Source organism: Tamandua tetradactyla, chromosome 16 (assembly GCF_023851605.1).
Source record: "Tamandua tetradactyla isolate mTamTet1 chromosome 16, mTamTet1.pri, whole genome shotgun sequence".
NCBI classification, from domain to species: domain Eukaryota; kingdom Metazoa; phylum Chordata; class Mammalia; order Pilosa; family Myrmecophagidae; genus Tamandua; species Tamandua tetradactyla.
This window is the reverse complement of record NC_135342.1, coordinates 46,196,304-46,207,587: the sequence shown is the minus strand read 5'-3', so window position 1 is coordinate 46,207,587 and position 11,284 is coordinate 46,196,304.

Genomic DNA, 11,284 nt, shown 5'->3' with positions numbered 1-11,284 from the left:
TTGGTGCTTTATTGCTGAGCTCTTGATTTGATTCCACTAGTCTATATTTCTATCTTTGTGCCAGTAACGTGCTATTTTGACCACTGTGGCTTTATAATAAGTTTTAAAATCCAGGAGTGTTAATCCTCCCACTACGTTCTTCTTTTTTGGGATGTTTTTAGCTATTACAAGTCTCTTTCACTTCCAGATGAATCTGGTATCTAGCTTTTCCAAGTCTTCAAAGTAGGTTGTTGAGATTTTGATTGGTATTGCATTGAATCTGTAGATAAATTTTGGTAGAATTGACATCTTAACTACATTTAACCTTCCTATCCACGAGCATGGAATGTCTTTCTACCTGTTATTAGATTTTCTTTGATTTCTGTTATGCAGTCCTTTATGTACAAGTCCTTTACATCCCTAGTTAAGTTCTTTCCTAGATAGTTGATTCCCCCCTTTTTTTTTTTTTTTGCATGTGCAGGTACCAGGAATCGAACCTGGGTCTCTGCATGGCAGGCGAGAATTCTGCCACTGAGCTGCCATTGCACTGCCTGTACTTGATTCTTTTAGTTGCTATTTTGAATGGATTTTTTTCTTTAATTGACTCCTCAGTTAGGTCATTGCCTATGTCTAGAAACATTACTGATTTTTGCATATTGATTTTATAACCTACCATCTTGCCGAATTCAAGTAACTTTGTTGTAGATTTCTCAGGATTGTCCAAGTATAGTATCATGTCATCTGTAACTAATGAAAGTTTTACTTCTTAGTTTCCAATTTGTTTGCCTTTTATTTCTTTGTTGTGCCTGACTGCTCTAGCTAGAACTTCTAGTACAATGTTGAATAATAGTGGTGACCAAGGGCATCCTTGTCTCATTTCCAATCTTAGAGGGAAAGCTTTCAGTCTCTTACCATTGAGTACAATGATGGCTATGGTTTTTTCATATATGCCCTTTATCATATTGAGGAAGTTACCTTTGATTCCTACCTTTTGAGTATTTTTATCAGATAAGGACACTGAATTTTGTCAAATGCTTTTTCAGCATCAATCAAGATGATCATATATTTTTCCTTTTTGATTTGTGCTGTATTAACTGATTTTTGTGTGTTGAACCATCCTTGCATTCCTGGTATAAACCCCACTTGGTCATGGTGTATAATTCTTTTAATGTGCTGTTGGATTCGATTTGGTAATATTTGTTTGAGAATTTTTGCATCTATGTTCATTAGGGAAATTGGTCTGTAGTTTACGTTTCTTGTAGCATCTTTACCTGGTTTTGGTATTAAATTGATGCTACTGCATAAAATGAGTTAGGTAGTGTTCCTTTTTCCTCAGTTTTTTTTGAAAAGTTTGGGCAGGATTGCTGTTAGTTCTTTTTTGGAACATTTGATAAAATTCCACTATGAAGCCGTCTGTCCCTGAACTTTTCTTAGTAGGACGAATTTTGATGACTGATTGAATCTCTTTACTTGGGATTGGTTTGTGGAGATCTTCTATTTCTTCTTCAGTCAGTGTAGCTTGTGTGTGTGTTTCCAGAAATTTGTCCATTTCATCTAAGTTGTCCAGTTTATTGGTATATAGTTGTTCATAGTATCCTCTTATGATTTTTTATTTCGTGAAGGTCTGTGGTAATGACACCCCTCTCATTCTGATTTTGTTTATTTGCATCCTCTCATTTTTGCTTTGTCAGTCTTGCTAATGCCCATCAATTTTATTGATTTTCTCAAAGAACCAACTTTTGTTTTGTATTGATTCTTTCTATTGTTCTTTTGTTATCCCATTCATTTAACTCTGCTTTAATCTTTGTTATTTCTATTCTTCTATTTGCTTTGGGGTTAATTTGTTGTTCTTTCTCAAGTTCCTCCAGATGTGCTTTTAAGTCCTCAATTTTTGCTCATTTTTCTTTTTTAATATAGGCATTTAGGGCAATGGATTTCCCTCTCAGCATAGCCTTTGCCACATCCCATAAGTTCTGATATGTTGTATTCTCACTTTCAGGCATCTCCAGATAGCTACTGATTTCTCTAGCAATTTCTTCTTTGACCCACCCATTGTTTAAGAGTGTGTTATTTAATCTCCATATATTTGTGAAGGTTCTAGTTCTTTGGTGGTTATTGATTTCCTGCTTCATTCCACTGTGATCAGACAAAGTGCTTTGAATAATTTCCATGTTTTTAAATTTATAAAGACCTGTTTTGTACCCTAGCATATGATCTATCCTGGAGAATGTTCCGTGAACACTAGAGGAGAATGTATATCGTGGTGCTTTGGGGTGTAACGACCTATAAATGTCTGCTAGGTCTAATTCATTTATCAAATTGTTTAAGTTCTCTGTTTCCTTGTTGCTCCTCTGTCTGTTGTTCTATCTAGAGAGGAGAATGGTGTATTGAAGTCTATAATTATTGTTGAATCATTTATCACTCCCTTCAATTTTGCCAATGTCTGTCTCATGAACTTTGGATCTCCTTGATTGGGAGCATAGACATTTATGATTGTTATTTCCTCTTGGTTGATTGTCCCTTTTATTAATATATAGTGTTCTTCTTTGCCTCTTATGATGTCTTTACCTTTGAAGTCTATTTTGTTGGATATTAGTATAGCTACTCTTGCTTTCTTTTGGTTACAGCTTGCATGGAACATTTTTCCAGCTTTTCACTTTCAATCTATTTGCATCATTGTGTCTAAGATGATTCTCTTGTAAGTAGCATCTAGATGGATTATATTTCTTAATCCATTCTGCCTATGTGTTTCTTTTAATTGGTAAGTTTCATCTGTTAACATTCAAAGTTATTACTGTGAAGGCATCTCTTGAGTCCACTATCTTATCCTTTGGACTTTATTTGTCAGATCTGTATATTCTTTTCCCTCTTTCTCTTTTTATCCTTTAGGTTACACTTAGTGGTATTCTTCAATTCTGTGCCCTCCGCTAGACATACCTCTCCTCTCTTTCTTGTTCCAGCTGCAGAACTCCCTTTAGTATTTCTTGTAGGACCAGTCTCTTGTTAATATATTCTCTCAGCCTTTTGTCTGTGAAAAATTTAATCTCTCCCTCAATTTTGAAGGACACTTTGGCTGGGTACAGCATTCTTGGCTGGGAATCCTTTTCTTTCAGAATCTTAACTATATCATACCACTGTCTTCTTGCCTCCATAGTGCCAATTCAGTAGTCTGAATCAGTCTTATGTGGTTTTCTTTGTATGTAATAGATTGTTTTTCTCTTGCTGCTTCCAGGATTTTTTGCTTTTCTTCAACATTTGTCAGACTGATTAGTATGTGTCATGGGGTAGGCCTATGTGATTTATTCTATTTGGAGTTCATTGGCTTTCTTTGATTTTCATATTTATGTTTTTTATAAAGTTTGGGAAGTTTTCCCCCATTTTATCCTCCACTAATCTTCCTAGCCCTTTTCTCTTCTCCTTCTGGGACAATGATGATTCTTATATTTGTGCACTATATTTTGTCCATCATTTTCCTGAGATCCAATTAAAATTTTTTGATCTTTTTTGTCATTTGCTCTTTTGTGTGTTTGAAATCAGTTGTCCTGTCCTCTAGTCTGCTTGTTCTTTCTTCTGCCTCTTCAAATCTGCTGTTGTGCATCTCTAGTATACTTTTTATTTGGTCTACAGCATCTTTAATCTCTCTGATATCTTCTATTTTTCTATTTATTCTTTCAAATTCCTCTTTATGCTCTTCTTGTGTCTTTTTGATCTCCTTTATGTCATTAGCCATCCTACTGATTTTATTTAGTAGAGTTATATGAACATTTTTGATTAGTTGTTCCAAAGTCTGTTTCTCCTCTGGTGCTTTAATTTGGTCATTAGGCCAGGCTATATCTGTCTGCATCTTCATATGGTTAGTGATCTTCTGTTGTCTTCGTGGCATGTAAATATCTTGATAGGGTTACTTAGGAAGTTGATTTCCTTCAGTAATCTAAAGCTTATATTTTCAGGATGGGTTGGAGCAGGATGTGGAGTATAGAGAAGGTCACAACAGTGTGGTGATGGGTTGCAGTACAGCTATATACTTGAGTTGGGGACTCTACACTGGTGCCTGTGAGTATGGGGAGCTGTCACAGGATTGTGGAGGTGTGGTGCAGAGGCTGTGGAGGTGAGGTGCAGCTCAGGCTGGCCTTGGAACACAGGAGCAGTTGCGACGTGGGGAACACAGAGGTAGGGCACGGCGGGTGGTGGATGGGGGTACTGAGTGGATGTGCTGGGGCTGGTGCATAAGCAGGATGTGGGTGGGAACATGGGGCATGTGGGATGTGGGTGTCAGGGGGTGGGGTACAGGACACAGAATTCAGAGCACCTGGAGGACAGGGCACAGGTTTGTTGTTGTGCAGTGAGAAGGGCTCAGGGGGGCCAGGATGCGGATGTGCAAGTGTGTAGGGGCGGGTCACGGGTCACAGAAGTTGCAGGATGTGTGCCAGGGGTAGGTGATATCAGCTGGGCAGGGCCCTGGCATGGGTGCAGGGTGGGGTGGAGTAGGGTGGGGCTATGTGGCATAGATGCATACAAGAGCACCTGCCTAGTTTTAGAGAAGGACACTTGTGCTGGGGAGTGGGGCAAGGTTGTGCATGTGTTTGGGGCAAGGGAGGTGTGGTGCAGGAGTCAAGAGGTCAGTGCACAGATACATGGGTGCCCGGCAAGAAGGATGTGGCTGGGCAGGCCATGGTGGCTCAGCAGGCCGAGTACTCACCTGCCATGCCAAAGGACCAGGGTTCAATTCCTGGTGCCTGCCCATGTTAAAAAAAAAAAAAGAAGGATGTGGCTGTGCCCGTGCATGGGCCTGGCAGGCAGAGCCCTGGTGTGTGCGTGTGCAGAACTCAGGGGCAGTGGGGCAGATTGTGCCTGTGTGGGTTGGGACAAGTGTGGCCTACATGCTCAGGTCAGCGCTTGCCCAGAGCTGAGGGGTTGTGACATGAATAGGTGCCTGTGTGTGCATGCATCTGGGGGGCCGCATGCTGATGTGTGCATGCATAGAGCTCATGGCGGGTGGGTGGGGGTGGCAGGGCTGTGCAACTGTTTGGGCTGGATGCGGGAATAGCCCAGTATGAAGGTGAGCATCTGCATCCGGATGTGCAGGTAACTGCCTGCAGGGGGCAGGGAGGAGGAGGTGGGGGTCGAGGGGATGGACGTGGGTGCTCTGGTCTTGGGAGGGGCAGGGTGAGACTGTTCACTTGTGCCGGAGAGGTGGGTCCACTGGGACAGGCTTGGGGTGGGGTGTGAGGTGGGGATGTGTGGGGAGGGGTTTCAGGAAAGGGGTGCTTGAAGCAAGGTGGGTGGGGGGATGATGGGGTTCAGGTGCGTGGGGTGTGTGGGGAGTCACAGACTGTGGGGCAGGGGTGGCGTGCATGAGGGTAGCGTGTTCAAGGAACAAGGCTTGGCTTAATCCCTTGTCCCTGTCTCCTGTCCCTGCACTCCTGAGGGCTACGACCTCCTTTTGGAAAGGGGCGCGTTTAGGTGTTTGCACTAGCTGGACAGCCTCCAGTTTTCTGTTTCTCGATTCTTCTGCTTTTTTGACCGAGGCCTCCCTATGTGGTGTAGAAGACCCTCTCAGTTCACTTGCATTCTGGAATCACTCTCCTGGTCATTTTCCCGTCACTTCTACAGCTGTTCCTTGGAGCAGAGGTGAACTCGACTGATCCTATTCTGCCATCTTCCCATAACGGCCTTCTACTTCTTTAGAAGCCCACACCAGATGCTCAGCAGATAGCTTTTAAAGAAGTAGAGTTAACAAAATGCCTTATTCTGTTCATTCCTATTTAATTAGGACTCTCAATGGTAGGAGATAAAGAAACAAAATCAAATTGGCTTAGGGAAAATAAAGGAGTTTATTTGCTCATATAACTGAGAAGTCCAGGAGCTTTTTTAGGAGTAGCTTCAGGAACAACTGTTGCCTCAAGCACAAACAAATCACCTTGACTGATTTTCTCTTTTTGTCTTTTCTCTGCCCTCTATCGTGTTATCTTCATTCTCAGATGCTACTCATGGTCTTCTGGAAGCCCCAGCTCACAGTATTCTCACTGTTTGCATTCACACCATCCCAGTACAATCTCTTTGTGTTGAATTGGTTCTCACTGTGTCCTGAGCCCAAGTATAAACCAGTCACCATGGACCAGTGCAATGCACTGCTCTGCTTAGGCTCAAGTTGCCTGCTTACCCCTGGAGCTGAGCATGGTTTCACACACATGGACTACGTACAGGAAGAGCTGGTTCCCCTTGGGAAGACCAGAGCACTGTTGCCAGAAGAGTGGATGCTCAGTGGTATTAGCAGTGCATGTATCATATTTTCTGCAAAGAGAATTTTACCTGGGGAGTTGGCTGATATAAAGTATCTAGCAGAAGTCTGGGAAAGGGGAACTTTTCCCAATAATTAGTTCTTGGCTTTGGGAATATGCTCTCTCTTGCCCTCAGCCTGCCTTGTAAAGGAGGATGTTACCTAGAGGCCATTTCAATGGTGTGTCCTTCAAAGTGCACCCATACGACCTGACTGTTGTTCAGATTCCTGTCCTCGGTTTTATACATAAAACAAGGAGAGAAACTGTCCCATGAAAAATCCATCAAAACACCCTGATCTCACTTGCCTCCTCTTGTTAGCATCCCTCTGTGTCTGTCGAATAAATGATTGAACATGGGACAGCACTTAATCTTCCAAACAATGAGCCTCCAAACATCAGACACTGTCGGATGCTTTTCTGGCATTTGAAAATATGCCTGCAGCAAAATCATCCATTGAATTTTCTCGGTGACTAAGAGCTTGTGGACAAAGAAGACTGTCTGCTAAGCTACCGTCACTTGGCAAAACCAGTTGCTAGGGGACTTCTAGGCAGAAATGCAGAAGACACGGAAGGTAACCTCCCAAAGCCAGCCAGGAGTGGGGCGCTGAGGCTCTTCCAACCCTGTTCACTGACATGATGCTTTTTGCAGAACACAGGAGGGATTGATTTTAATTGGGGGACATTTCAAGATGTGACCCTGAGTGTTGGGAACAGAGAGTGACCCTCCCAAGCATAAATGATGTCCCAGATGTAGCATTTGACATTTTCGGGCCGTGTCTTGGCTTTTTTCCCCTTGTTCCATATAAACTCTTGATCCATGTTGGATATGCCAGCGGGACACTTTCTCCGATTTTCCAAATTAAGTACATAAATAAGATAAGAAATTTGACTCTCAGCATGGCCATGGTTTGTAATTTAAAAAAATATTGATATAATACTTGAAAAATTTGAATGAGCTTTAAAGAACCGATAATGAATTGTGCATCCCTGCTTTGGGTGTTTTCTTCTCTGGCCTTTCTACCCTTGCATTAGATATGTTCCTCTGACAGAGCTTCTGGCCATAGCTGATGGATCCAGGGGCAGACACTCACCCTAAGAAGCCAATCAGATTATCCCTTCCTAGAATGTACAAAATGTATATAGCAGAGCTTGAGAGCCAATGGAATGGAGTTAATGTTAGGGCTTTCTGCATTGTTTCTCAGTCTCTTCTATTAAATATACAGATTCCAGTCTACTCTCCTAAAAATTCTGATTAAAGTAGACCTGAGTTGGATCTATGAATTTATAGATTAATTAGCACTCTAATTCATGATTGTTATCATCAAGTCGATTTGGAAGACACTGTTTAGAGATGATCTAGGAATCTTCACTTTAGAATGTCCACAGCTGACTCGATCCTTCCTTTTTAAGTCCCTGTTCAAGTCTTTATTCCAAAAACAAGCCTAGTAGATGCTTTTTTGTAATTAAACTGACCAGATTTAGTTTCTGTTGCAAAAAGACTGAAAGACTGCTGATTTGGAAGTATATCATGCCTTCAGGAACCAACCAAAGGGTACTACATATTGAAATCAGAATATGCAAGAAGTAGATAAGCTAATTGAATAAAATCACCAACTGATTGAGGTTGTACCACCAAATGAAGTCACTACATTCATTTGTCTGGAAAGCAAAAATGTCCACTAAATGGGGGTCTCTGACCCTTTAGGCAAATGAGCAAACTGTATCTATTGCTTTTACAGATCTGTGACCTATTACTATGTGTCTGATGCCTTATTTTGCTTTCTATCATGTGATTTTCAGAAAGTAGCTGATGCCCCAGGCTTTCTTTGTCAATATCCCCTTTGTTCAGGAATGAGGGTTCATCTTTGGATGTAGCATTGATATATGAGATAAACATGTGACTAAATTGGAAAAGTACCATGATCCACTGTTTGACAGCTTGGTCAAGAAAGGTCATCAGGTCAAACGGTATTTCCTTGTGCACACAGTCAGTGGGTGGTTCTGTTTTCATTCAAAGTCTCTTAATTCCCAGGTACTGGTGGGTGGCTTCTGCATACTTAAGTGAGGTGAGTCTGCCTGGTTGTTCTTGCCAAAGGACCAAGCTTTAGGGATCATGTGACTTGGCTAGTCATTTCCTTTACTAGAAATGTCTAGTTAAACTTCAGTCTTAAGTGCTGAAGTGACACAATCCTCTCCAAATAAGTAGCAGTTCAACAAGCGGAAGCTTCCCCGAAGTACATTATTTGTAAGAAAGAATCTCTTTGTAAGAAGAATATACATTTGGGTATTTTGGGGTCTTAGAGTAAGGTTTGTCTGCAAAGAGACAGCTGTTTCGTGAACTGAGCTTTTCAGCGCTAGAATGTTATTTTCTCTTGTCTCTGTTCCTAGAACGAAACTTTATAAATAGCTATCACCCTTCCTACCCCAACATGTTTGGTGTTTAGATGGGATTCTAAGTTACTCTAGATTTCCTTAAAAAGCCCAGTTTGGACTTCTCTGACATGATAACTCTGGGCTGCCCAAGATAATTTGATAAAGAGAAACAGTGTCCAAGGCAATACATCAAACCTTTCTTCTTATTCCTCAACCTTTGAACTGCCTTTTTGTCCCCTCTCATTTTGACAGCATGCTATCAATTCCAGCAGGGAGAATGCAGCCTGGATATTTGGCAGGTAATTAGTTGGCTATATATCAGCAAGAGTTGGTCATTTTATTAAGCCTGTTCACATCTTGTTAGCAGTTCTTCACCAGAGCCCATCAGCATTGTGGCAGCTTTAGTTTGTTAATCTAATATTAAATCTCCTGGGTAATGAGGAATTGAGAAAGAACACTGAAATGGGGGCAATGCTTGGTGTTCTTATTTTTGCATTGCAGCTCAGTATCCAATATCAGCTGGCTGCATGAACCCACTGACGGGAAACAGTGCTATCTTGTCCTATTCTTAGTCCTCCCCCACCTCCCCCTAAGAAGGTCATCAATTAAAGTTGCTCATGAAACATAAGTGTAGAATTGTCTCATGAATTCCAAAAAGCTTCAGACCTTCTTGATATTGCTTCTGCTGTAGTGAAACTGCTTTGAGGTCTCTGCCAGTTTCTCCCAGTTTCAGTGCTAGTCTCAAAAGGTCGATGTTTGCCTTAGAGTTAATACAATTTTTCTATTTTTCATATGTTAAATAACGATTTCACTTATGGGCCAGACGGATTTTCAGGTCTTCAGCCTTGGTATCAAGTTTAGTATCATAAAATTCCATTTTCTCCTCCTTCCCATAGTGAAGGTAATCTATAGTTTTTGCTCATCTTGTAGCCATTCTTTATTTTATGGTAACCGCCTTCTGACTTTCCTTTGTCTATGTGGTATGGGTGCTGTTGGCCACAGGCGAATGTTTGGACACAGACATATGACTCAATCAGTTGAGACCAAATTTCGGGGCTTTTCTCAATCTCTAAGGAAGGGAGAATTCCTTTTTTGTTACTAGAGTTGCTCAATATAGAACATAAACTTATAGCAACTAACTCTAAGGAGGATACTCTGTGAATGAAAATGGTGTCCAATTGAGGAAAATGAAGGCAAGAGATGGAAGAGTAACACACATAATTTAGATCTCTGGATTCAGTCATGCCTGAAGCTAAGTTATTCATGCCAATAAATTCTCTTTTCTGCTGAAACCATTCAGTTAGATTTTTGTCACTTGTTACATGTTTGTCCTGAATAATACTAACTCTACTTGCCATCTTATTTCATATACATGTTTTCCTTTCCCTTTTCTACTCCAATGTGTACATCTTTGTCATTCTTACACATCCTCTACAATTGAATTCACATGTCCTTGCCACCAAAAAAGTTTTCCAGGTACTTCTCCTAGTCAAAATGAGTTATTCCCAAAAGAATCCACAAGAAAGCTATTAGAGCTAACAAATAAATTTACCAAATTGACAGGGTACAAGACCAACACAAAAATCAGTGGTATTTTTTTATACACCAGTCATGAACAATCTGGAAAGGAAATCAAGAGAAATTTGTTTTCATTAGCAACTAAGAGATTAAAATTTCTTGGAATAGATGTAACCAAGGATGTAAAGGACTTGTATGAGAAAACTACTACTAAAAGAAATTAAAGAAGACCTAACTAAATGGAAAGACATTCCATGCTTATGGATGGGAAGGCTTAATACCATTAAGATCTCAATACCTAAAGTGATTTATAGATTTAACCAAATTCCAATCAAAATTAGTTTCCCAGCTTCTAAAACAAATCCCAGACAATGAGTTTGCTTAATAATCAGAATTTATAAGATCACGGTTTTGAGACTAAGAGAAGATCAAACTCAAGGTGTCATCAAGACGATGCTCTCTCGCCAAAGGCTGTGGCATTCTCGGGCTGGATGCTTGTGATACTTGTGATTCCTTGGCTTCTCTGTCACATGGCAAAGCATATGGTGGTGTCTTCTCCTTTCTCTTCCTAGTTCTGTTTACTTCCAAATTCTTGATTCTCTCCCATGGCATTCTCTGTCTCACTTTTATTCTGCTTATAAAGAACATCAGTAATCCAGATTAAAGTCCAACCTAATTCGGTTTAACCGAATTTTCACTGAAGTAGGATTTTGAAGAGCTCTTATTTACAATGGTCCATACCTGCCAGGAAATGGACCAAGACCAAGAACATGTTCAGATTGGGGTATACAGGTCAACCCACCACTTCCTTCGTCACAGAAATGGGGAACTAATAATGAAATTCATGTGGAGGGACAAGGGGCCCTTGAAATAGCCAAAGCCATCTTGAAAAAGTAAAACAAAGTTGGAGGACTGATACTTCCTGTTTTAAAAACTTGTTACAAAGGTACAGTAATCAAAACAGTATGGTATTGGCAAAAGGACAGAATTATAGACCAATGAAATAGAATTGAGAGCACAGAAATAAGCCCTCACATCTAAGGCCAATTGACTATTCTTTCTTTTTATTATATATGTTGTAGGTTTGAGAAAAATTGCTTATCAAATATAGATATCCTATGTGCTCCACCTCA